This window comes from Podarcis erhardii (assembly GCF_964252035.2).
Source record: "Podarcis erhardii genome assembly, chromosome: 18".
NCBI lineage: Eukaryota > Metazoa > Chordata > Lepidosauria > Squamata > Lacertidae > Podarcis > Podarcis erhardii.
Window position 1 is genome coordinate 697,803 of NC_138516.1, and position 26,342 is coordinate 724,144.

General features: G+C 49.0%; 1 protein-coding gene across 4 annotated transcripts in view; it reads left to right on the forward strand.

Moving 5' to 3' along the window:
• LOC309333067 (guanine nucleotide-binding protein G(I)/G(S)/G(O) subunit gamma-7) overlaps window positions 1-26,342 on the forward strand; it is a 111,834-nt gene that overhangs the window by 49,239 nt on the left and 36,253 nt on the right. For all 4 annotated transcript variants that reach the window (XM_081846518.1, XM_081846519.1, XM_081846517.1 and 1 more), the window contains exon 2: window positions 13,445-13,528. The gene's annotated coding sequence lies outside the window, so the exon portion shown is untranslated. The remainder of the gene's footprint in view (window positions 1-13,444; window positions 13,529-26,342) is intronic.

Consider the following 26,342-nt stretch of genomic DNA (forward strand, 5'->3'; position numbering starts at 1 on the left):
CAAATACAGTTTTTCAAGGATATTCCTAAATATTTTTTGGAGGTGAGGACTCAATTCAAAGATTTAGTGGATTTATTGAAACAAAACAACATTCCATTCAGGTGGGAGTTCCCACAAGGGTTGTCCTTTAATTTTAAAGGGAAGAAAATCAAAATAAAAACAACTCAAGATAAAGAACATTTTCTGGAGAGAAATTTTGAAGACTTTCAGAAAGGAACTGTGAGTGAGAGAGAAATACCGGACATTGCAAATCTATCATTTGGATTGACCCCAGCACCGACCGATCAGGAACAAGAACTTGGAGCAGTCGGTGGAAAAGATACCCAGTAACAAAAATGTCTCTGCAACTTCTGAGTTGGAACTGCAACGGTCTTAACCATCCCCGAAAAAGGGCTCAAGTGTTTCATATATTAAAGAAAGAATATTTAGACATAATATGTTTGCAAGAAACCCATATTGCCAGAATACACAGGAAACTTTTGACAAATAAGAGATTAGGACTGGAATTTATTTCCTCAGATAAAGTTAAGAAAAGAGGAGTGGTGATCTATGTTAAGGAAAAATTGGAACCAAAAATGATCTTTAAGGATGAACAAGGAAGATTTCTGGCAGTGGAAATTCAAATTCAAGGAGAAAAAATTTTGATTGTAGGAATTTATGCACCTAATGAGGGGAAGGCTGAGTTTTTCAAGAAGTTACATGAGACATTAACGGATTTTATGGACTATAAAATTATAATGATGGGTGATATGAATGGAGTTGTCTCCACAAATATGGATAAAGCTCAAAGACAAGTAATTTCTAAGGATGGGAGACTACCAAAGACTTTCTTCGAACTGACTGACACAATGGACTTGATTGACATTTGGAGAACAAGGAACCCTCTGGAAAGAGAGGGGACCTTTTTCTCTGAAGCAAAAATGACATGGACCAGGATTGACCAAATATGGATTTCTAGCAATCTGGCACCAAGGGTTAAAAAAACAGAAATCTGCCCAAAAACTTGCTCCGACCATAATGCAGTAAAGATGGAAATGAAATTGACAACAGCTGGAACCTTCAGATGGAGAATGAATGACACCCTTTTTAGAGATGAAGCAATTTATAAAAAGGCCCAAAAGACTTTGAAAGATTACTTCGAAATAAACCTAGGAACAGATGTGGAAAGAAGAATAATATGGGATGCAAGTAAGGCCGTGATGCATGGTTTTCTAATCCAGCAGAATTCGATAAAAAGGAAACAACAGAATGAGAAGAAAGAAAAAATTTGGAAACAAATGAAAGAAGGAGAGAAGAAACTGAGATCAAAACCTAAATCCCAGGAGATTTTAAGAGAAATAAAGTATTACCAGACCCAATATATGGAATTGATGAACCAAGAAATAGAATGGAAAATAAAACAAATGAGGCAAAAAACTTTTGAATCAGCAGATAAATGTGGGAAACTGCTGTCATGGCAATTGAAAAAGAGACAAAAGCTGAATACTGTGACATTCCTCGAGGTAGAGGGAAAATCTATAAATAAACCAAATGAAATCAGTAATTGTTTTCAAAGTTTCTTTAAGAAATTGTATGCACAAGGGCCAAAAGATGAACAAGAGATAGAAGAATTTATTAAAAAATATGGACTATCAAAGATCTCGGAAAAAAATAAAAGGATTTTAAATGAGAAAATTACGAACCAGGAAATTGAGGGTGCCATTCAGAATATGCAATTGGGAAAATCACCAGGACCAGATGGGCTGACGGCGAGATACTATAAAGCAATGAAGGAATGGCTAATACAACCATTGAAAGAAGTTTGTAACCAAATTTTGGAGGGGAAAAAGGCTCCCGAATCGTGGAAAGAAGCATTTATCTCACTTATACCGAAGACAGAAACTGAGAAACATCAAGTTAAGAACTACCGCCCTATATCACTTTTAAATGTGGATTATAAAATTTTTGCAGACATTTTAGCAAAAAGATTTAAAAAAGTGTTGTCAGAGGAGATTCATAAGGACCAAACAGGCTTTCTCCCAGGGAGACATATGTCAGATAATGTAAGGAACATTATAGATATTTTGGAACTATTGGAGACTGATATAAATAGAAAAGCAGTTTTGATTTTTGTGGACGCGGAGAAAGCCTTTGACAATATTTCTTGGAGCTTTATGAAGAGGAATCTCCAGGGGATGGGGGTAGGCCAAAATTTTGAAAACGGTATAGGTGCAATATACTCTGAGCAAAAAGCTAAATTAATTGTGAATGGTGTGGTTATGGACGAGATCCCAATAGAAAAAGGGACACGACAGGGTTGCCCAATATCCCCTCTATTGTTTATATCGGTCCTGGAGGTATTGTTGAATATGATTAGAAGGGACCAGCTGGTTGAAGGAATACACCTCGGAGCTAAACAATATAAGCTAAGAGCATTTGCAGATGACCTAGTTTTGACTTTGCAGCAGCCAGAAGCCAGCACAAAAAGAGTTCTAGAATTAATTGAAATATTTGGTCAAGTGGCTGGTTTTAAATTAAATAAACAGAAGACAAAGGTGCTGGAAAAAAATCTAACGATGGGGGAAAAAGATAGTTTTCAAAGGGAAACTGGTTTGGAAATAACAAAAAAAGTGAAATATCTGGGGGTGAATTTAACATCTAAAAATGTGAATTTGTTCAAAGACAATTATGAGAAATGTTGGCTGGAAGTTAAGAAAGATTTCGACATATGGTCTAGGTTGAGACTATCCTTGTTAGGCCGAATTGCCGTTATTAAGATGAATGTATTGCCGAGATTGTTGTTTTTGTTCCAGACACTGCAAGTTCTTGATAGGATGGACTGTTTCAAGAAGTGGCAGAAAGATATATCTAAATTTGTCTGGCAGGGCAAAAAGCCCAGAATAAAATTTAAGATTTTAACTGATGCAAAAGATAGGGGGGGGGGTTTGCTCTGCCGGACTTAAGACTTTACTATGAAGCAGCAGCTTTCTGCTGGTTGAAGCAATGGCTACTTCTTGAAGACACAGACATTTTAGACTTGGAAGGGTATGATAACAATTTTGGCTGGCACGCATATTTATGGTATGACAAGGCAAAGGTTTATAAGGGCTTTAAAAATCATATTGTCAGGAAAGCTTTGTATAATGTTTGGAATCGATATAAGGATTTGTTGGAAAATAAAACACCCAGATGGTTGTCACCAATGGAAGCTAGAGCGGTGAAAAAACTTAACATGGACTCTAATTGGCCAAAATATTGTGAAATTATAGAATATGACGGTGAAAAAGTTAAATTACAGAGCTTTGAGAAACTAAAATCCAAAGTTCGAGACTGGTTACATTATTATCAGATAAATGAGACTTTTAAGCAGGACAGGAAACTAGGATTTCAGAAGGAGAGGTCAAAACTGGAAACAGAATTGTTAGAGACCAATACTAAGAATCTGTCTAAAATGTATAATTTGTTGCTGAAATGGAATACACAGGATGAAACGGTTAAATCAGCTATGATCAAATGGGCACAAGACTTAGGTCATGATATTTTGTTCGCTGACTGGGAACAGTTATGGACCACAGGCCTTAAATTTACGGCATGTAGTGCCTTGAAAGAAAACATAATGAAAATGATCTATAGGTGGTACATGACTGGCAGAGATGACCGGCAGAATCCGTGATCAGAGGAGAGAGACAGTGGAAGAGGACTGGAAAAAATTTAAAATATATCTTAAGAACTGTTGCAAAATCTCAGATTGATAAAATGTCAAGGGGTAAGAAACAGAGAATTATAGCTGTAAATATTTAAGTCAAGAGAATCTTGAGGGAAATTAAATATAGAAATGGAATGAAGGATTGCTAAAAAATTTTGAACCAAGGGTGCAGTGAAGGGGAGGCATGGGGAAGTCATGTGTTGTTTATGAATGTTTTTATTTGTGTGTTTTTTGTTTATGAAAATTAATAAAAATTATTTTTTTTAAAAAAAAAAGTCAGCGCTCTCTGGCAACGGCTGTGCGGCTTCACTCCGTAAAAATAGCGGTCGATTCAAAACACCGCGCCGCTCACCCCACGTCGCTTCAGGTCCCCGAAAAAGGGGTTTCCTTGCATGTAGGGGAGGCGCTCCTGGTGTCAGCCGAATCCCACGTTCCCAGGCTTCCTCCGCCTGGGATTTTTAAAGGGTCTCCGCCTTCGCCGCGGCGGCAAGACCCAGTTTTCGCGGAGCGGGTTCCTCTGGATCAGAGGAATTCCGCCATTGCCGATGGCGCTAACCCGGAAGTCCTCACGATTTCTGTTCTTATCCTGAAGCAAAATTCTTAACCCGAGGTACTATTTCTGGGTTAGCGGAGTCTGTAACCTGAAGCGTCTGTAACCTGAAGCATATGTAACCTGAGGTACCACTGTACCAGTAGATCTCAGGGCAATTTTAATACAGTGGTACCTTGATTTAAGAACAGTTCTGTTTTCGAACAATTTGGTTTACGAACTCCGCAAAACTGTAAGTAGTGTCCCGGTTTGCAAACTTTACCTCGGTCTACAAATGGAAACTGAACGATGGAAGGGCACTGGCAGTGGGAGGCCTCATTAAGGAAGGCGCACCTCGGTTTAAGAATGGTTTCTGTTTAAGAATGGTTTCTGTTTAGGAATGGATTAAGTTCATAAACCGAGTTATTGCAAAGCACTGGAAGACACAAGATCTGCCCACCCGGGAAGAATGGCAGATGAAGTTGATGGACTACATGGAACTGGCAGAAATGACTGGCAGAATCCGAGACCAGGGAGAAGAGTCGGTGGAAGAAGATTGGAAGAAATTTAAAGTTTACTTACAGAAACATTGCAAAATTAAGGAATGTTAGAAGGATGTTGGAATGAAGTTATGTGGCTTTAGCAGAAATGTTATAAAGGATTAAGTAAAAATAGATTGTTAATCGGCTAAAGGGGGAAAAGTAAAATTAGATTATGTCAAGACAAATTATACGACAAAAACTGAGAAAGATGGAAAGGATTTGCTGAAATAGCTAACTGAACTAGAATACAAAAAAGGGAGGTGTGAGGAGGTCAATGAAACAAGCAAATGAAAGATAAGTTATGGGAATATTCGTTGTGTTTTTCATTGTTTTTGTTTTGTTAAGATAAGTAGTGTTTTCTGTTTTTTTTCTTTATTGTGATGTGTTGTTTTGTTTTGTTTTGTTTAATTTTGTGTTTTCCTTTTTTTTCTTTCTGTAACCCTTAAACCTTTAATAAATATTACTTTTTTTAAAAAAAAGTTCATAAACCGAGGTACCACTGTATAAGAAACACAAAATACATAATAATAAGAAGAACAAAGACAATGCCCCCAGTGATGCCCCCTTCCTTAACACATTTAAAAGGACATTATTGTTTTCCCCTGGTGCCCAAAGATATATAATGAAGGCACCAGTCGAATCTTCCTGGGGAGAGTTTTTCACAAACAGGGAGCCATTGCTGATCTCAGAGCAGGGCTGAGAATTGGAGAGTTGGAAGGGAACCTACACTGCCTGCAGTGCAGGAATCTCAACTAAAGCTTTCATTCCATCCACCCTGAAGCAGATTCACAGTTCTGCAGGCTCCGTTGCATTGGTTGTGAGGGTTCCCTGCACCTAGAAAGGCAGCTGGCCAGGGAGCAGGAGGAGCAGGGCTCTGGCCTAGCCTTCTCCCTGGCAGGCTGGCTTTTTCTGTGTGGGGAATTGACCTTTCTAGCTTTCTCTGTGTCAGAATGAGCTTTCACCCTGCAGACATTCCTTTCCTAATTTGGATCATGTGGTATGAAGACCCCTGCGGGGGTCTTCCTCTTTTCCTGTCATCGCAAGATGAGCGCATTCAGCAAATAATGCTGCTCTTCTGGCTTGCTCTTGAACTCTTGTGCGTTTTACGATCATGAGTTATTTCATAAGATTTATACGCTACTTGATTGTAAAATAAGCAAAAATCTCAAAGCGGCTTATGAAAGGACCAACTGAGAATTACAAGTCACCTTGAGAACTTTTCTGCAGTAAGCCATTAATAAATGTAGTAATAGATAAATCATTTTGAAAGCAAACCCTGGATTTTGCCACTAGCAGTGCATAATTTTGGGACCCACCTTATTCCTGTTGATGGGAGGTTGTTTTAAACTGTTTTTAATATTGTGTTTTGATTCTTGAAGGGCAGGTAGTAAATAATGGTAATAATCATCATAATAAACTGCAGTTTGAAATTATATTGCTGAGATATCCTTCTAATGGAGCTTCAAATAAAAATGCTAGCACATTTGCAAACCCAGGCAGGGTCTGGTCTGGTTTCAGATTGGATTGGGGGGGGGGGGCTTAAGTTGAGAGTCCTGCCTTGCAGGGGATTGGACTAGATGACCCTTGGGGGTCCCTTCCAACTCTACAATTCTATAATCCACACTGAGAACTAGGTCCTTGTTGTGTGGGGACGGAGGGAGGTTGAAATGCTGGTTGCCCACAGGCGGAGAAATGAGCAGAAGTGGTCCGGGGTGACGCTGGGTGGGTCCTGGGCAGGATAGGATTGACTGGGGTGCCATGGGCAGACTCTGCCCTGTCCCTCTTCGCCGGTGGGTCCCTGAAGCACAGAGCCACCCTCTGGCTCATTCTTCTCAGTCCTTAGCTCCTTCTGATCTCCCTTGCAGGAAAAGTCTCCCCCTCCCACCGCGCTGTCCTTGCAGTGGAGGAGAGCCCTAGCAGGAAAGGCAGCAAACACCCTGCTCTCTCTGTAGCTGCGGCAGCCATTGCTCTTCCTGATCACGTTTCTCTTCTCTTCTCATTGTCTCCCTCCCCTCCCCTCCCCTACAGCCCTGGGGTCCTTCCTTCCTTCCTTCCTTCCTTCCTTCCTTCCTTCCTTCCTTCCTTCCTTCCACAGCATCTGTGTATATGCCCCCCCCCCAGCAGTTGCCATGAAGACGGGGCTGGCAGCAGAGCCATAAATAAAAGTCCTGTTGAACTGCATCCATCGGAGGCTCTGTGCCAAGCGCAGGATTTTATTCATGGGCTGGGGCTCCCCCTCACCCGGCTGGCAAAGCTCCCCGAGATTATTGAGCTGGGCTGAGCTCTCAGGACTGGGCAGGCTCCCCCTCCCAGTGCTTAGAATCCTAGAATCCCAGCACTGCTGAGTTGGAAGGGACCTTGAGAGTCATCTAGTCCAAGCCCCAGCAGTGCTGCACCCCCTTGGGGAGACCTCAGCGGGTCCCGTGCCTTGGAAGTGGCAGTGGGGGGAGGGCTGTGGTCCTGCTGCACAGTGAAAAGGCAGGGAGCAGCCTTGGCCAAGTGGCTGCCTCTGGAGGATTCAGACAGCAGCTGCCCCCCCCCCCCCTGGATGGGGAAGGATCCTGAGGACTGTGGGAAGCTGCATCCCAACTTGCCAAAGTAAAATATAAATAAATGAAATGTTACACGGATTCTCTTACAGCTCATTACGCAAAGGGCTGTTTTATGGACGGGCTGCTTGCTGGGGGGGGGGGTCGTTGCTTAGACTCAGACCTGCAGTGTGTTGGGGGGGGGGAACCGTGGCTATTCCCAATTTATTTATTTGTTTACATCAATGTTAGAAACCCAGGTATATACATTATTTGCCAAAAGGCACTTTAAACCTTGGTTGCGATTACCACAGCAGAATGTCCAGGTGCCTTTTTATGGTGGGGTTATTATTATTATTATTATTATTATTATTATTATTATCATCATCATCATCATTCGTTTCATTTCCATTCTGCTTTATATTTTAAAGACACAATCTGAAAGCGATTTACAACACTTGAAAACATCAAATAAAACACTCCAGAATAAAACAAATCCAAGCTTCCAGGAAAGTATTTCAGACCCTTCTCTAAGTGACATTTTATTTTCCCCATATTTACTTACCTACTTAATTTATAGAGCTGCCCCATAGCTGAAGAACTCTCGGAAGGCAGTGGGGTGTAGTGGTTAGAGAGTCGGATGAGGACCTGGGAGATGAGGGTTCAAATCCCCGCTCTGTCATGAAGCTCGCTGGGTGACCTTGGAGTCAGTCACAACCTCTTCGCCTCCTTCGCAGGGTCGTTGTAGGGATTAACGGAGGAGGGGGGTGAACCATGGACTCCTTGGGATAGAAATGAGCTCTTCTGCTGAACCGCTTAAGAAAGCCGGAGGGGCCAGCCAGCCTGAGACATCAGTTGCCAACCTGGCGCCAGAGATGTCGCGAAATGCACCTGGCAGCTTTCGAACACTGCTCCCAACCCCCTGAGCCAAAACCTCCCTCCTCATTTCAATTCTGTACCCACATGTGCCTTTTCAGTATGGTTTAGCTCTTGTGTGGTTTTGCTTATATGGCTTCTGCCTGACGAGAAGGAGCCTGATGTTGGGGAAGGAGTCTTCAGCTTGAGAACGGTCACTGTTAACGGGTGTGTTGGGTTGGGGGGGAAGCATGAAGGAACAGGATCCTGCCCTGCCTTGGGCACTCTCTGCTCAGGGCTCCTTCCTTCCTTCCTGCAAAGACTGGCCATGGGGGGGGGGCCTTGCATCAGGGCCATGGAGTGCCAGCCGCCAGCCTGCCTTCTGCGTGTGTCTCTTGGGGAAGGCTGCAGCAAGGGAGACGTCTGATGGGGGCACTCAGCAACTGCACCCTCTCTCTTCTCTTGGCACATATGCTGGATTGCAATAACACCTCTCAGCAAAATCTGCATCTACCGCCAAAGTCAACGTTGCACGTAGCATTCACAAATCCTCGTTGTGTGTTGCGGAAACCTGGCTACTCTTTCCAGGCCATCTCTGTCCTGATAAGGAAAGCCACCTTCCTTCGTCAGTCTGACATCAATACCCGGGAAGATTCTGCAGCAGATCATTAAGCAAACAGTCTGTGAGCACCTAGAAAGGAATGCTGTGATCACCAATAGTCAGCATGGATTTCTGAAAAATAAGTCATGTCAGACTAACCTGATCTCATTTTTTGACAGAATTACAAGCCTGGTAGATGAAGGGAACGCAGTGGATGTAGCCTACCTTGATTTCAGCAAGGCATTTGACAAGGTGCCCCATGATATTCTTGTAAAAAAGCTGGTAACATGCGGACTTGACTATGCTACCACTCAGTGGATTTGTAACTGGCTGTCTGACCGAACCCAAAGGGTGCTCATCAATGGTTCCTCTTCATCCTGGAGAAGAGTGACTAGTGGGGTGCCACAGGGTTCTGTCTTGGGCCCGGTCTTATTCAACATCTTTATCAACGACTTGGATGATGGACTCAAGGGCATCCTGATCAAATTTGCAGATGACACCAAACTGGGAGGGGTGGCTAACACCCCAGAGGACAGGATCACACTTCAAAACGACCTGGACAGATTAGAGAACTGGGTCAAAACAAACAAGATGAATTTTAACAGGGAGAAATGTAAAGTATTGCACTTGGGCAAAAAAAATGAGAGGCACAAATACAAGATGGGTGACACCTGGCTTGAGAGCAGTACATGTGAAAAGGATCTAGGAGTCTTGGTTGACCACAAACTTGACATGAGCCAACAGTGTGACGCGGCAGCTAAAAAAGCCAATGCAATTCTGGGCTGCATCAATAGGAGTATAGCATCTAGATCAAGGGAAGTAATAGTGCCACTGTATTCTGCTCTGGTCAGACCTCACCTGGAGTACTGTGTCCAGTTCTGGGCACCACAGTTCAAGAAGGACACTGACAAACTGGAACGTGTCCAGAGGAGGGCAACCAAAATGGTCAAAGGCCTGGAAACGATGCCTTATGAGGAACGGCTAAGGGAGGTGGGCATGTTTAGCCTGGAGAAGAGGAGGTTAAGGGGTGATATGATAGCCATGTTCAAATATATAAAAGGATGTCACATAGAGGAGGGAGAAAGGTTGTTTTCTGCTGCTCCAGAGAAGCGGACACGGAGCAATGGCTCCAAACTACAAGAAAGAAGATTCCACCTAAACATTAGGAAGAACTTCCTGACAGTAAGAGCTGTTTGACAGTGGAATTTGCTGCCAAGGAGTGTGGTGGAGTCTCCTTCTTTGGAGGTCTTTAAGCAGAGGCTTGACAACCATATGTCAGGAGTGCTCTGATGGTGTTTCCTGCTTGGCAGGGGGTTGGACTCGATGGCCCTTGTGGTCTCTTCCAACTCTATGATTCTATGATTCGTCCGAATGCCACTCCCTGCTAACAACCGGCTGATGAATGAACTTAGAATCATAGAATCATAGAATCATAGAGTTGGAAGAGACCACAAGGGCCATCGAGTCCAACCCCCTGCCTTATGCTCTTGGCTGAGTTTGACATCCAGCAAATATCCGGGTAATTGAAGTCCCCCATTACTACTATCTCCCTTCCTTTTGCATGCTTGGCCATCTGTTCCAGGAAGGCATCATCTATGTCCTCCGTTTGGCTTGGGGATCTATAGTAAACTCCCACAATGAGGTCCCTGTTATTCTTCTCTCCCTTAATTTTGACCCAAATGCTCTCACTTTGGCTTTGAGGTTCTAAATCTTGGATCTCTTCACAGGTATACACATCCTTGACATATAACGCCACTCCTCCTCCTTTCTTGTCTGGTCTGTTTCTCTGAAATAGATTGTATCCCTCCATTATTACATTCCAGTCGTGGGACTTATCCCACCAGGTTTCAGTGATGCCTATTATGTCATATTTAGTTTGCTGTACCAAGAGCTCAAGCTCATCTTGTTAATTACCCATGCTTTGCGCATTAGTGTACAGACATTGAAGTCCATTAATCATTCCCCCGTGTCTCTTATTTAAGGATTTTTTCCTCCCATCACTAGGTTTGCGTGCTGTTTGCTCCATTCGGTCTATGACATTTGGATGATCATCTTCATCAATTGATAGACTCCTACCTTCAGGAGCACTGTCTTCCTCCCCCACATTAGTCTGTTTAAAGCCCTCCTGATGAGGTTTCTGAGATTTTTGGCAAAAACATTCCTCCCAACCGTTGTGAGGTGCAGCCCATCTCTTGCCAGAAGTCCATCTTCAAGAAACTGCAGTCCGTGATCTAAGAATCCAAACCGTTCCTGTTTACACCATTTGCGAAGCCAGCTGTTCACTTCCACTATTTTTCTCTCTCTCCCTGGGCCACGTCGTTCAACTGGGAGGACAGATGAGATGACAATTTGTGCATTTAATTGCTTCAATTTCCTGCCCAGGGCCTCATAGTCTCTTTTGATCTTCTGGAGGCTATTGCTTGCAGTGTCATTGGTTCCCACATGAACCAAGAGGAAGGGGTATTTGTCAGTGGGTTTTATGATTCCTTGTAGTCGTTCAGTTACATCTTGGATCTTAGCCCCGGGGAGACAGCACACTTCCCGAGACATCTTGTCAGGCCCACAGATCACTGCTTCTGTTCCCCTCAGTAGGGAATCCCCTATCACCACTACACGCCTCCTCTTAGGTTTGGTCGGGGTTCTTCCATGAGCTGTCCGTTCCAAGGTCGCCTGCACATTCCCTGAGGGCTGACTTTGCTGTTCGTCTTCATATACCTGATCGACTGTAACGAGGGAGAGATCCTCAAATGGAGTCTGCTCTTTGTCTTCCATGCTAGGGGAGAGGACCTCAAAGCGATTGTGTATTTCTAAACAATCAGAGCGAACCCTGGGCTTCCTACTTCTTTGAGTCACGTTTCTCCATATATCTGGCTCCTGTGTTGGTGAACTAGCCTCCTTCTCAGGGGAGTCCCCTGCCTTCTCCTTGGTGGAGACGGTGTGCTCTGTTGCTTCCAAGAAGAGCTCCAGCTCTCTGATTCTTTGGAGCGTAGCTACACGTTCCTCCAGTTGTTGGACTTTGTCTTTTAAGAGGGCAATCAACATGCAATTGGTGCAGGTAAAGCTGCCTGCCACCTTTGGCAAGATGGCAAACATTGTGCAGGAACCGCAGGTGACTGCAGCTGTTCCCTCACTCTCCATCTTGAGAATGTGTCGTTGGGGGTGGCTACAGCGGTCTCCCCCAACAAACGTTTGAGACTAGCTCCCCTAAATCTAAAAAATGGATCAAACTGTGCGCGCCATTAGGCGCGCGCCGCTGCCCTGCAAGCTCTGATAAGCTCCTCCCACAGCTAATCACCTACCTCAACAGAAACCCTGCCCCCTCTGACCTTTGCACAGGGAGAGCAGCTAATCAGCCACAGGGTGATCAGATGGGAGAGGCAAGTCGTCGCTCAGCAACTGCGCTCTGTGAGAAGAGCAGGATCAGAACTCGGGCAGTGCTTCTCCCCTCTGCTTGGTAGGCAGCCCCTCACCCTTCAGCTGCCTCTGCTGCTGCTGCCTCCTCTTCCTCCACCTGCTCTCATGGATCTCTGCTGAAGCTGGCTTGGCTGTGATAGAATTATAGACTTAAGGAGCTGGAAGGGACCCCAGGGGACATCTAGCCCAACCTCCTGCAATGCAGGAATCTCAGCTAAAGCATCCATGACAGAGAGTCCACTAGAGATCCAGAAAGGGCTCCAACACAGGGGCAGAACAGCTGCTTGGTGTGCAGAAGGTCCCAGTGCAATGCTGGGGAGACCCCCCTTCCATCTGCATTCCAAGCAGGTGTCCTACTGTGTCCTTTTAGAACTTGGCTGCCATGCTGCTTTCCCCCCTGGCAATTGTTTGCTGGCTTTATGATGTTATTAATTGTTGCAATGGCTTTATTGATTTGCTTTTATGTAAGCTGCTCTGGGAGAGGCTTTGTTGGCTGAAGAGCAGGATAAAAATATCTCCAGCAAACAAAGGAGTGGAGCCAATGGTGGCTGGGAGTCTTTCCGCCCCCAGCTTTCCCCAAACTGGTGCCCTCCAGAGGTTTTGGAGCGGAGCTGCTCTTGCCCCTGCAGGCAGCGTCCGAAGGGCGCATCAGGGTGGTTGCTGGGCAGTGGATGCACCTGTCCTCTGAAACTGATCTGCCTCCCCTCCCTCTCTGGAGACTGTGCTTGAGGTCAGTTGATTGCCTTGCCCAGCCACTGGTGCCCCTCGTGCTGGCAGAGGAGCCGAGCTGCCGGATCAAGCCCCTCTTTGAGGAAAGCTCTTTGGGGAAACTTCTGCACACGAGAGCCCTCTCCCCTCCTGCAACCGGGTTTCGGACGCCTTGCTGCCTCCGACCGTAGAGGCAGAGCAGAGCCAGCCTGGCTAGGAGTCCTGGGTAGCCATTTCCTCCTCCATGAATTGGTCCCGTCCTCTTTTAAAACCATCCAGGTTTGTGGCTATTGCTGCTTCCTGTGGGAGTGCTTTCCGCAGCTTAAGTCTGTACTGCATGAAGAAGGCCCTTTTATCTGCCCCAAATCTCCCACTGCTCACACGTTCCAGTGTGACAAGAGAGGGAGGGAAACTCTTCTCTGTCCTCTTTCTCCATGCCAGGCATAATTTTGCAGACTTACCGTCCCAGCAGCTCCCAATTTACGCAGGGGCTGCATTCCAAGGTATCTCACATGTCACACTGCCTGTGTTGTAGTGTTGGCTCCTGTTGTCTTATTGTGCTTTTTGCTGTTTCTGTTTCAGGAAGCCAGGCCTCAGCCCCAGCCTCATCTAAGGGAGCAAGAGCCTTGGGATTGCAAGGAGGCCATTTTGCTGTCTGCTTGACAGGTAAGTCTTGGCGAGGCCACAATGAGCAGCTGTGCCGTAGCTTGGGCTCCACCACCGGAAAGGGCGCTTCTCTTGCCACCGCTGCCTGCATTTCCGCCGCCTGCAAAGGGACCCTGAGGAGAGCCTTGGAAAGCAAGTCCAGCTCCCGAAAAGGTGGCAACACGAGAACAGGCCTTTTCGGTGGTGTCTCTCTGATTGTGGGATGCTCTCCCCAGAGAGGCTTTCCTTTGGCTGTTAAATCTTCTGTGACCTGTCAAAGCTGTTACTATGATTATTTTATTATCATGCTGTTTATTACTCTGCTTTTTATTACTTTTGTATTGCTGTGCTCCATAAAATGTGTTTTTAATGTTGGGATCTTCTGGTAAAGGTATAGAAATCAAATAAATGAATTAAATAAAAGTGCACACCGGAACTTTAGGTTTGCTCAACTTAAGTGAGTTGGCGCTTGCACAATAAATCCTCGCTCCACAGCAGTAATGAAAGGCTTTTTGCAGCTAGCAGCCTAATGGGGGAAACGCAGAGCCAGCAAACAAGTTGTCTGAGATGCCAATTGCACATGAATATAACAGCAAAAAATAAAGATGGAACCAGTCACCTGAAGAGCAAGATACCACAACAAGAAAAGGTTCTACAAAAAAGACAGATTAGACTGCTTTTTCTTTTTTTTGAAAAAGATATACAGGCAACTCCCTATTTACATGGGAGTTATGTTCTGAGGCACTGTGTGTTTAAGTGAAATTGTGTACAGTGGTACCTCGGGTTACATACGCTTCAGGTTACAGACTCCACTAACCCGGAAATAGTACCTCGGGTTAAGAACTTTGCTTCAGGATGAGAACAGAAATCGTGCTCCGGAGGCACGGCAGCAGCAGGAGGCCCCATTAGCTAAAGTGGTGCTTCAAGTTAAGAACAGTTTCAGGTTAAGAACAGACCTCCGGAACGAATTAAGTACTTAACCCGAGCTACCACTGTATATTGCATTGCAAACGGCATTGGGAAATCCTGCAAACACCCTCTAAATCTCTGGAAACCCTTGCAAATGCCTTAAAAAAACTAGCAGCACTCATCAAATCCACTACAATCCCTCCCCCCAAACCCCCTTGCTCTCCACAGGCCTCAAAATTCAGTTCAAAGGCTTGTGGGATGACTAGGTGCTGTTTTTGCACTGTTTTGCCGTTTTCGTGCTCTTTTGAGGGCGGTGTTTGCTCCTTTTTGTGCCACTTCCCGGTTCGTGGCAATGCGCCCATGCCTCAAGCGCGCATAAATAGGGAGCTGCCTGTACTCCAGTACTAAACAAAGAGAGTCTAAAGGAAGCGTTTTCATGTAAGGAAGACATTGCATGATATGAGTTTGGGATTTGAGAGTTCCTTTGCAATTGATTGCATTTGTTGCTCCATCAAAGCCCTATACGGCCTAGGACCCTCGTACCTACGGGACCGCCTCTCCTGGTATGCCCCACAGAGAAACCTACGGTCTGCAAATACTAACATCCTCAAGGTCCCAGGCCTCAGAGAGGTTAGGCTGGCCTCAACTAGAGCCAGGGCCTTCTCGGCTGCGGCTCCAATCTGGTGGAACGCTCTGTCACAAGAGACTAGGGCCCTGCGGGACCTGACATCCTTCCGCAGGGCCTGCAAGACAGAGTTGTTCCACCAGGCCTTTGGTCAGGGCGCAGTCTGACTCCCTCCTCTGGCAACCTGCTTAGAATCTTGCTTAATTAGTTGCCATTAATTTGATTTTAATTGATTTTTATAATGTAATATTTTTAGAATGTGTGAATATCTGATTGTTTGATTGTTGATTGTTGTTAGCCGCCCTGAGCCTGGCTTCGGCTGGGGAGGGCGGGATATAAATAAAATTTATTATTATTATTATTATTATCAAGGAGGAGAGAGTCCCAAATCCTGCCAAACGTGATTATTAAGTCGGGAGGAGGGAGGGGGGAGGGGGTCACCAAAGCCGCTTTTTATTGACCAAATGTCTGCAGTTTGTTTCTGATTTGCCTTCTTTTTCCTGATAGGGGAGTGGAGCTTGGGAATAAAAGGCGGCAGCACTTCTAAGTGCTTTTCTTTTAGTGAGCGAGTCCCACCTTCAAGAGAGCTTTCCTGGGAAGCATTTTGGGCCCAGGAACAGGGCTGTCCCATGACTGTTGCGCTCCTTTATTTTGCATCAGCACGGAGTGGAATCACTTAGTGGAGTTTTTGTCCTGGGGGGAGCCCTTTCTTGGTCTTCCAGTTCTAGGTAGGGGGCAGAGCAAGCTCTTGTCATTGGGAGAATGGTGTACAGAGGCTACCATTGCCTCCTCCAGTGGTGTAGTGGTTGGGGGGTCCATATAGAATCATAGAGTTTGAATGGACCACATGCAGTGGTGTCCCTGTCTCCAGCAGAGTAGGGAGGAGCTTCTTAGCCACTGTACGCTGCAGAGCTATTCCTCTTACAAACCCCTTTGTTAAAAACAACAACCAGAACACACCTCAAAGACGTAAATAAAGCTAAGCATTCGGGAACACTGAAAACACAGGGCACTCCAATCTCTAGCATGTGGGAGATTGTGGGCTCCAGCGGAGCCCCCCAGGCTATCCTTCCCTGAGTCCCTTTTGACCTGTAAAGATGGCAGCTTGCATCCTAGCTATGTTTCATGCCGAGCAAACCCATTGAAATAAAATCTACGCAAGCTAGGCTTGCCTGCTGATTTCCCTGGGTCTGATCCAGCAAAACATCTTCCTGCATATTCTGCACGCCTCCAGACCCGGGAGCCTGTGTCGGAAGCTGCCCTGTGCATAGTCAGACCCTTCACCCACCTAGCTGAAGCTTTGCTACACTGCCAAGGTGGCAGGCCAGAGGACGTTATCTGGTAGTGTCACGGGGGGTGGGGTGGAGCAGGCAGCCCCCCCAGCAGGTGGTCCCCTGGTGGTCCACTTTGCTTGGTACCAGGAAGCTGCGCCATAAAGGGGAGCGATGGAGCATACCTTGCTGAGCACGGCTTCTTCCTCGAGAGGAGATCCCGGCTTCTCCTGAGCTGATCCTGAGGATGCCTCTGAGCTTGTCCTGGATGCATCTGAGCGTACGATGGGGCTGGTGCTTGCTGGCTCAGGGGTAGGCTATTTTTAAGGGAGACCTAATTAGTATTTGGGTCTCAGTCGGCCACCACCAAAGTGCCCTAGTTGTGGTTCTTGCCCAGGCAGCAGCAGCAGCGGAGAGCGCCCACAAGAGGGCAGCAGATGCCCACGCAGTGCATGAAGGAAGATGCTCCTGACGAGAAGAGCTTCCCCTGCTTCAGTTTGGGGGGGTGGGGGGGCTTTCTCTCCCTGTCTCCGCAAACAAGAGCCCTGGGCAAGCCTGCAGCCACCAGCAGGCACATGGCAGCCCTGAGGGTTTTATTGCAATATTTCACAAGGGTGAGGCTAAACCATTCAATTGGATCCAGGGTGTGTTTGCTGGTGTTCTCAAACCCCAGTGTAATGCTCGCCTTGCTGGGTGGCCTCTCGCCCTCTCAGTTCTCTCCCCGAAGTTAGGATGAAAAGGAATCTTAGAATGGAAGCGAGTTTGGAGGGACCCCCAAGGGTCATCCAGTCCAACCTCCTCCAAGGCAGGAATCTCCACTAAAGCATCCCTGACAGATGGCCGTCCAACCTCTGCCGATGCACCATGGTGTCTCTTCTCTTAGCGGTCATTCCTCCTCTGGTCACTGCTGTGGCTGCATGACCTGACCGTCTGTCTCCAGGCCCTGCAGTCGCCCGCAAGGGATTCCCACATGGCAGGGTTGGCGCTGCCAGCCTTCAGGCCCCACTGGCAGGCACCTTTGTTCTGCCACCGGGCCTGGAGCTAGAAGCCAGCTCCCTGCAGAGCATGTCCTTGGCGATTCTGCTGTCCTCCGTTCTGTGGACACGACCAGGCCAGCTGGACGTTGTTGAGAGAGGAGTTGTTACTGGAGGCTCTGCCTGCCATGTGACGGCCACAATCCTGACTCAGCGCATGTGGAAGCTGCTACATATATAATATTATATACACAATATAAAGCAGGGTGCATTTGCCTTGGAAGACCACACTTTGTGTTTGGGAATTGTTTTTAAGATTTTCAGTAAAGGGGGGTGGGGAGAAAATAGGACCATGGCCCTCATGGATCTCTGGGGAACAGACTGATTTAAATATAACAACAACAACAACAACAATAACAATAATATTTTATTTATACCCCGCCCGCCCCAGCGAAGACCGGGCTCAGGGCAGCTAACACCAGGTATATAAACAATTGATTAAAATACAACTTAAAAACAAGATTGAAATACAACATTAAAATGCAGCCTCATTTCAGTAGAAACTCAAATCGAAAACTTTTTGGGGATGAAAACATCAAATCTTCACCAAGGCCAAATATCCAGACTGGTTCCATCACAGGAGAAAGGAAAAAGGAGAGAGGGGAGGGGAATCAAGTTGATTCCAAGCCACATGGCGGGCGGAACAACTCTGTCTTATAGGCCCTGCGGAAAGAAATCAGATCCTGCAGGGCCCTGGTCTCAGGAGACAGAGCGTTCCACCAGGCTGGAGCCAGTGTTGAAAAGACCCTGGCTCTGGTTGAGGCTAATCTGACTTCCTTAGGGCCCAGGACCACTAGGGTGTTGCTATTTATGGACCTTGAGGCTCTCCGTGGGGCAGACCGGGAGAGGCGGTCCCGCAGGTACGAGGGTCCTAGAAGCATCTGAAGCTGCCCAGACTATTGGTCTGCCTGGCTGAGCATTGTCTGCCTTGACAGTCATTGGCTGTCCAGGGTTTCGGGCAGGGGTTGTCTCTCCCAGCCCTACCGGAAGATTATTTAATCCTCATTGTTATTTATCAAATTTCTATAGACAGACAGTCATAGAATCCTAGAGTTGGAAGGGACCCCTGAGGGTCATCCAGTCCAACCCCTTGCAATGCAGGAACTTTTTGCCCCATGTGGGGCTTGAACCCATGACCCTGAGATTAAGAGCCCTATGCTCTATTGACTGAGCTATACATTTATAGTACAAAAAACACAAAAATACATAGTGTAGTAACAAACTGAAACACCCCCCCCCCCCCCGTTTAAAAGGCCATAAATTGTTTAATTAGCCAAAGGCCATCAGGGGTTGAATCTGGGACCTTTGGCCTGCAGGGTGGGATATGATAGAGCCCAAATCTGTTATGCGCTATGCACTGTCCAGAATGACCTGGGCAGTGCAGCCCCCCCCCATTTTCCTCTGCAAGGGCTTTGTGAGATCTTCCACAGCACTTTGTACAGAGGGATGTGGGGCCAAAGTTTTGCCTGGCAATCTGCCCTAACACTAACCGCCCCCCCCCCGCTCTCCGCTCCTCCTCCCACCCACCTCTTTGCAACAGGGAGGGGGTGCTGGCCTGCTGCTCTCGTCCATCTTCATCCCTCTAATTAGGATGAGTGCTTGCTAATGGAATCTCATTGCCCACTGGGGTTTTTTGGGTAGAAATTGTTCTCTCTGTCATTGCAGAGAGACGATGATTGCAGAGGGCTAAACATAGGCCTGCAGGTCACACTCGGCTGGCTGGGACACCGGGGCTCCCTCTGAGACTTAGGCTGCCTCTGTCCCCGGAGGGAGGGCTGTGACTGGGGGTCCCCTGCCGTTTCAGAGACATCTGTCCCTGATTGTGCGTCCCCACAAAGGGGCGCATGGGACTCTGAATCTCAGGGCTGTGGGTTTGATCCCAGTGCTTGGCGAATGATTCCTGTGCTGCTGGGGGTTGGACCTCCAGCTCTACCATTCTATGATTCTAAGCTGGAAAGTGAGCAGAGGAGGGCAGCTGAGATGGTGGAGGGTCTGGAAACGAAGCCTGATGAGGAACGGTTGAAGGAGCTGGGGATGTTTCACCTGGAAAAAAGGAGGCTGAGATATGATGGTCATCTTCAAATATCTGAAGATGGGCTGTCACATGTAGAGTTGGAAGGGGCCCTGAGGGTCATCCAGCCCTACCCCCGGCAGTGAGCTATGTCAGGTCCTTGAGGTGTGCTGGGTGAGTGAGGTGGCCTCTGCAGCTGGGGGCCCCACAGTGGGTTGGTGTAGGGGGGCAGTGCCAACCTATCCCTCTTCCTTCCAGCAGTGACACTCCTCCTGTTACATCAAGGTTGGGTCACTCTCTGCGTCCCTCTCCCAGCTGAGCCCATGACCTTGTGGCCGCTGGTGAGCCACCCCGACACGCACTCCCTGGTGCATGGCCGCCTCGCGTAATGCAGAGCGTTTCCCTTGCGAATCCCGTCAGGCGCTGCTACCTGTCCCTGCCTGACTCAGCTAATGAGGCCTCTGGCAATTAGCCTTCATGGGAACAGTATGCAACGATGTGCCGGGCGCGTTCCTGCGGAATGAGCCTGCCGTGTGCATGAGCGTCACATCAGCCCAGCTCCTGTGGGCACATCCATCGCTCTGGGATGCTGAGGGGCGGCGGTGGGAGGGCGGGGGCACAGCTGCGTTGCATAACTCATCCATCGGTTGCCTTCGGGGGGAACCTGACTCTCACCAGCAAGGGGGCGGTTGCTGGGGGTTGACACTGGGGAGACTCAGGCCGGCAGCACCAAGAAGACGCTTCCCCCGTGGGAGCTCGTGGGCCCTTTTCAGGAAGCCCCAGGACCAAGCCATTTACTGTCGGAGGTGCGTGCCGAGGTGTGTGTTTGGGTGTGGCGTGGTTTGCACCTGCCTTCTCCAGACTTATTAGGATTACATTTGTATACCGCCCTTAGGGGCAGATGGGGCTTGTCCACCTGGGAAGGAAGGAAAACTCTGACCCTAAACCTCCACTGCCTTGTGGCTATATTAATTTATGAGAAAGGATTTGGGAGTAAAGCCATAGGAAGAATCGATACCTGCTGCCTTGTGGTACATTTTTGGGAGAAGAAAAGGCTCAGGAGTAAATCCTGCACAGATCTGGAGCGGAGCCCCTAAGCAGCTCCGGCAGCCAAGCTGGTGCCAAACGTCTTGCTCTGCTTTCCTTTGGACCCCCTCAGCCAGGTTGAGAGGGGGCTCTTGTGGTCTGGGCAGCCCAGAACCCACAGACACATGGACAAACTTGCACCCCAGGGAGGTAACTTGGGTGCTGCTCATGCAACAGGTTGCCTTCACCCCTGAAGGCGCACTCCGTTGTCTCTTGAGACAGACAGATGCCAACAATACAATACACAGTCGTACCTTGGAAGTTGAATGGAATCCGTTCTGGAAGTCTGCTCAACTTCCAAAACATTCGGAAACCAAAGTGCAGCTTCTGATTGGTTGCAGGAAGCTCCTGCAGCCAATCGGAAGCCGCGGAAGCCCTGTCGGATGTTCGGCTTCCAAAAATAGTTCGCAAACTGGAACAGTCACTTCCAGGTTTGTGGTGTTCGGGAACCAAAACATTCGAGAACTAAGCTGTTCTCGGTTTGACTGTACTGTCCTTCCTCCAAAAACCCCAGGGCAGTTCGTGAAAGAGAAATGCAAGGTGAGAATAGAAAAAACAGAATAATACAGAAACAGAAGGAAACCAATTCCCCCTCCTTCCACAAACCCATTTTAAAAGCCGCCCGCCTGGCCCAGTTACGTTTATTGAGTGGGGCAGGAGAGGGCCCAAACAAGTGCAGCTCCTCCTGTGTCAGGATACAGGTGAGCCTGTGTGGAAATGGGCAGGGCCTTTCCTTGGCAGAAACGCCACTGCTGCAGGCTAGGGCAAGGGCCCTGCATCCCCCCCCCAAGTGCCTCACCCCCCTCCCGACACCCTGCAGGATGGGTGCTCCTCAGGGTGCCCTGGCCCAGGGAGAGGGCAGCGACTGGGTCAAGTTGCTGTTTACTGTGAGTGGCTGGGATGGTGCTGGCAGCGGAGGATTCCCCAGGAGGGTCACTGGGGTCATCCTTGGAAGACGAGGGCTTGTGGCAGGATCCTGCGAACGCGTGTGAGACTGTTCCTTGTCCTCCTCTTTCTCTTTGGCAGAGAGTCCTCTCTGCATCTGGGAAACAGAGGCTCTGAGCCTCTTCCCTGGCCTGGTCTCCTGAGTCACCCGCTTGGACTTCACCTTCGCTGTGATGGCAAGAGGAAGAAAACAGGAATCACGGGGTGGTGTTATTCTGCTTTCAGCTTTGCCCAAAAGGCCTGAGATGGGGGGCAGGGAGAAGGGAGGACTCGGACAGTCCTGTTTTCTGTCTCTGGTTGGGAGCAGCATCCTCCCTCCAGCTGCTCACTGTAAACAAAAGGGGTTCATAGATGGTCATCTGTCATGGATGCTTTAGTTTAGATTCCTGCATTGCAGCGGGTTGGACTAGATGACCCTTGGGGGTACCTTCCAGCTCAACCATTCTAGGATTCTGATTTCTGGCTATGTCAAAAGGCAGGTCACTGAGGCATCTCCAGGTCATCCTGCTTGTTCTTTCGCCCTCCTTTTGTGGAAAATGGCTCATGCATGACTCAGGCCAGCAGTTGGCTTTTGTGGTGGAATGGCCAGGGGGTGTGTGCCTGTGTGTTTTGGGGACCCTTTTTTGCCCAAAGTGTCGCCCGCCCCATACCAAACCCAGCCTGGTTCCTGATACCATGGGAAGGTAGAGGGAGCAAAGCCTTGCCAGGAACGAGTCCCAGGAGGAACCTTGCCTCAAGCGAGTTGTGTGACCAAGTTGGAGCCTGAAATACCCATCTGCATGTTCAGGGGGTTTTATGTTTTCTAAGCAGTGGGCAGAGTTGCCTGCAATCTCTCTCTCTCTGCTTCCCAAGAAAAAGGGACTTCTCTCTGTATCATCTGAGCACCGCCTGGCTTGCTCTGGGAAGCAGAAGTGACTGCCATGCAGTTGACGCAAAGGGCTTGTGAAACGGGAGCCCCCGCAGAATTGCACCCCTGACTGGGCCATGGCGAGGAAGGGCACAGCTGAGATAGCTCAGTCGGCCGAGCATGGGACTCTCAGGCTTGTGGGTTCGAGCCCCATGTTGGGCAAAAGGTTCCTGCATTGCAGGAGGTTGGACTAGATGACTCTGGGGGTCCCTTCCTTCCAACTCTGTGATCCTGTGATTCTATCCCTTAGATGTGGCACAACTGGAGGGACTGAGAAGAGCTGTCAGGAGAGGGGAGCTGCGGGGCAAGCCTGGCGGGTGGAGCCTCTCCTGGGCCTGCAAAAAGCAACATGCAAGAACTGAGGAGTAGCTGCAGCTGGGGAGGAACCTCTGGCTTGGAGCTGGTCTCCAGGCTCCTGGTGTCGCCTGCAAGGTGCTGGCGGGGGCCGCTGTTGGGAGGGCAGCTTTTGCCACCCCTGAGTTAACCCGGAAAGCCAGGAAGCCAAAGGACTGCACCTCACCGGGTGTCAGATTGCACTGAAAGGATCTGAGCTGGGCTGGGAGAGAGCCAGAAGGGCCTCGGCTGAGGCCAGGCACTTGCTTTGGCCCTCCAGGGCGAGGTGGGGAGGGGCACAGCCCCTGCTCTGCCTGCAGAAGGCAGGGTGTGGGAGTCAGTGTAGGCACCACTGAGCTGGGTGAGCCCAAAGCTCTGGCTGTGTGTGGTCATACTGGGTTGGTTTTTGTGTGCATGCGGGGGGAGAGGAGGGGCAGAGAGAGCTGGCTTGAATCCCAGCTCCACTCCGTTCTTGCAATGGACCTGCACAGGGCGCCTCAGCCTTGCCCCCACCCCACAAGAGCCTGACCAGAGGGCTTCCTGGAAGGGAGGAAGTGGCTCTTTGGAAGAAGAGGAAGCACGCCAAAGAGCTTTCTACTCGCCTGCGTCTGCTCATTATCCAGCAGCCCTGCTTCTGGGGTGGGGAGCAAGATTTGGCTGTGATCCAGGGACTGGCAGTCATGCAGCCTCTCCTCTCCTCTCCTCTCCTCTCCCCCACTGCACCCCAGAGTCCATTTGGGGCTCTCCTTCAGATGCTTTCTGCTGTGGGTGCCCCTGGATCGAGGGGGGCAGCTTCACGGGGAAGCACATTGGGATGTTGCACTTTCCAGTGGGTGCGAGGGGGACCCCTGGATCCTGCTCTGCTGATTTTCTCGCTTCCTTGCCTGCAAATAGGGCAATGGTTGGGGGCCTCTGGTTATGCTGCTTGCTTCTAGGGCAGTTTGAAGTCCATCTCGTGATATCCTTTTCATAATGGTTGACCTGGCAATATATCACAAATCATGACGTGTGTGTGTGTGGGGGGGGTGCTATTCAAAAATCACAATGCAGGAAAAACTGTGAAGCCAGCTAGTGCCTCTCTGTAGCTCCATCCTTATTTCAGACATCGTGATCTATCAGGCTGTCATGATGTTTAGCTGGTGATATATCACATTGTTGAAAACCAGATATTGCCCGGCCCTAATTGCTGCTTTGTACAACCAAAGCAACCCCAACTTGTGGGGCCTTGCAGCTTGTGTGCCTTGTATGCTCTTAGAGTGTCTCTCTCTCCTCCCGCCATTCATGATTTCCAGGGTACTTTGCAATCTGGGCACGTGTGCCAACACAGCCCAGGCTCTCCCTCCCCTTTGATGCCAGGTACGCCTCCCGCTGCTGGTCCTGAGGGAGGCTTTTCCCCAGGTGGAGATGCAGGGCACCCGCTTCCTCCTGCCAGCTGCAGCTTGTGCCAGGCGCCTGGGAGACAGAGGGCCCCAGAGCTGGTTTGGAGGCAGTGCCTGTGCCAGGCCATCCTGCCAGTGCGCAGCTGCCATGCATCTTCCCTGGCTGACTCAGAGGCGGCATCTCTCTTACGTCATGACCTGGACGGACAGATTGCCAGCCCTGTGATCAGTGCCATCATCAGCCCCACCGCCAGTCCTTACGTGACAAGGCCAGGGAGGCTGACTCCTCGGTGGCCTGCAGTTTGATGGTGAGGATCGTTATGTAACTGCAGGATCTGCCTTGGCTCTTGACTTACCTTGTCTAAAAATCAGCCTGGCCAAGGTGTGGGGGCTTCCCAGACTGGCCCATGGACCACCTGGGCTCATCCAGCCTCGTTCAGGCAGTTTGTGGTACATCTCTCCTTAGTTCTGGTTCAAATGTGTGCCCTTAGTAAGCAGAACTCTAGGGCAGTCATAGTTGGAGACCCAGGTTCAATTCCCCACTCAGCCATGGGCTCGCTGGGCGACCTTGGAGCCAGTTGCTCACTCTTGGCCTAACCCTGCCTCACAGTCTCCTCAATTACACTGGACTGGGTCGTTTCTTTGCTGTTCTCTTGCAAACAGCAGCAGCAGAAGAAGAGTTTGGATTTGATATCCCGCTTTATCACTTCCCGAAGGAGTCTCAAGGCGGCTCACATTCTCCTTTCCCTTCCTCCCCACAACAAACACTGTGAGGTGAGTGGGGCTGAGACTTCAGAGAAGTGTGACTGGCCCAAGGTCACCCAGCAGCTGCATGCAGAGGAGCAGAGACGCGAACCCGGTCCCCCAAATTAGGAGTCTACTGCTCTTAACCACTACACCACACTGGCTCTCGCCAAACAATGGACTGCATTTCTAGGGGCTTTGGGAATCCAGAGGGCTTGAGCTGGTGGGAGGGGATCTGTTTGCCTTCACCATCAAGGCAGTGGTAGGGAAGGTGGATGAGGAGGTGAGCAGAGCTGATTTTCGTGGGCAGAGAAATGGCCAGCAACACTAGCAGAAGAGTTGCCAGGGAACGTCAGAAGACCTGGCCCACAGGGGGTCAGGCCCACAGGTCCAGCCCAGCCTCCTCTTCTCACCGTGGCCAAAACCCCCAAGGAGCTCTGGTTCCAGATAGACTACCGCCGGGCCTGGAGGTTCCATACGGATGCAAGAAGAGCCTGGCTGCTGGACGAGGCTGGGATGGGGCCAACCAGGTGCTCATTAGGGGAAGCCCGCAAGCAGCTCTCCTCTCCTGCGGAGGCCCCCAGCTGGGACGCATCTCTGCCTCCAGCTGGGGAGGCAGGGCAGAGCCCCCTGGCTTGGAGCCATTAGGAAGAACTTCCTGACAGTAAGAGCTGTTTGACAGTGGAATTTGCTGCCAAGGAGTGTGGTGGAGTCTCCTTCTTTGGAGGTCTTTAAGCAGAGGTTTGACAACCATATGTCAGGAGTGCTCTGATGGTGTTTCCTGCTTGGCAGGGGGTTGGACTCGATGGCCCTTGTGGTCTCTTCCTCTCTAGGATTGTATGATAGCCCTCTCCGCCTCCTCCCTGGGTTTGCCCAGCCATCCAAAAGTGGGTGGCCGTCCTGTAAAAGAGGGCAAGGGGTGGGCAGCCCCCTGGACGGGCACTTCGGAGGAGCTTCCGCCGCAGAGGCCCTGTCTCAGGAGGAGGCGAGCTTCACTCCCATGTTAAGGGGGGACTGGAGCAGCAGCGGGGCCTGTGCTGCTTTAAACCAGAGGAGCCACGGAAGAGACTCTGGACACTTTTGGAATCTCCTTGGAGCTGATGTGCTCAGGCTTCCTCCCAGGCGGCTTGCAGTGGCAGGTGCTGGCCACAAGGTGGCAGTGGTGGCCTTTGCCTCCCATCCACCAGTGGTAAATTTTCCATCCTGTTATTTCTGGCTGGCAGATTCCACGCTCAGGCAGCCTCATCACTGCAGTCTAGACTGCCTGGCAGAGTTCATTCCTCCATGCTTAGGTAAGCGGGACGTAGACACCTGCCTGGCAGAGTCTCAGCTGTGGGCACCTTTAAAAAACACAAAAAACCCTCCCCCAAAACAAGGGATTTGCCGACATATCAGACATCTTAGCAAGTGTTAGAAACTCAGATATATGAGCTAATTGCTAAATGGCACCTTAAACCGAGGTTGCAGTCACCACAATGGAAGGTCTAGGTGATTTTTTGGCAGTGAGGATTATTATTGTTAGTTGTATTTTCATTTCTATACTGCTTTATATTTTCAAGAAAACAGTCTCAAAGCGGTTTGCAACACATTA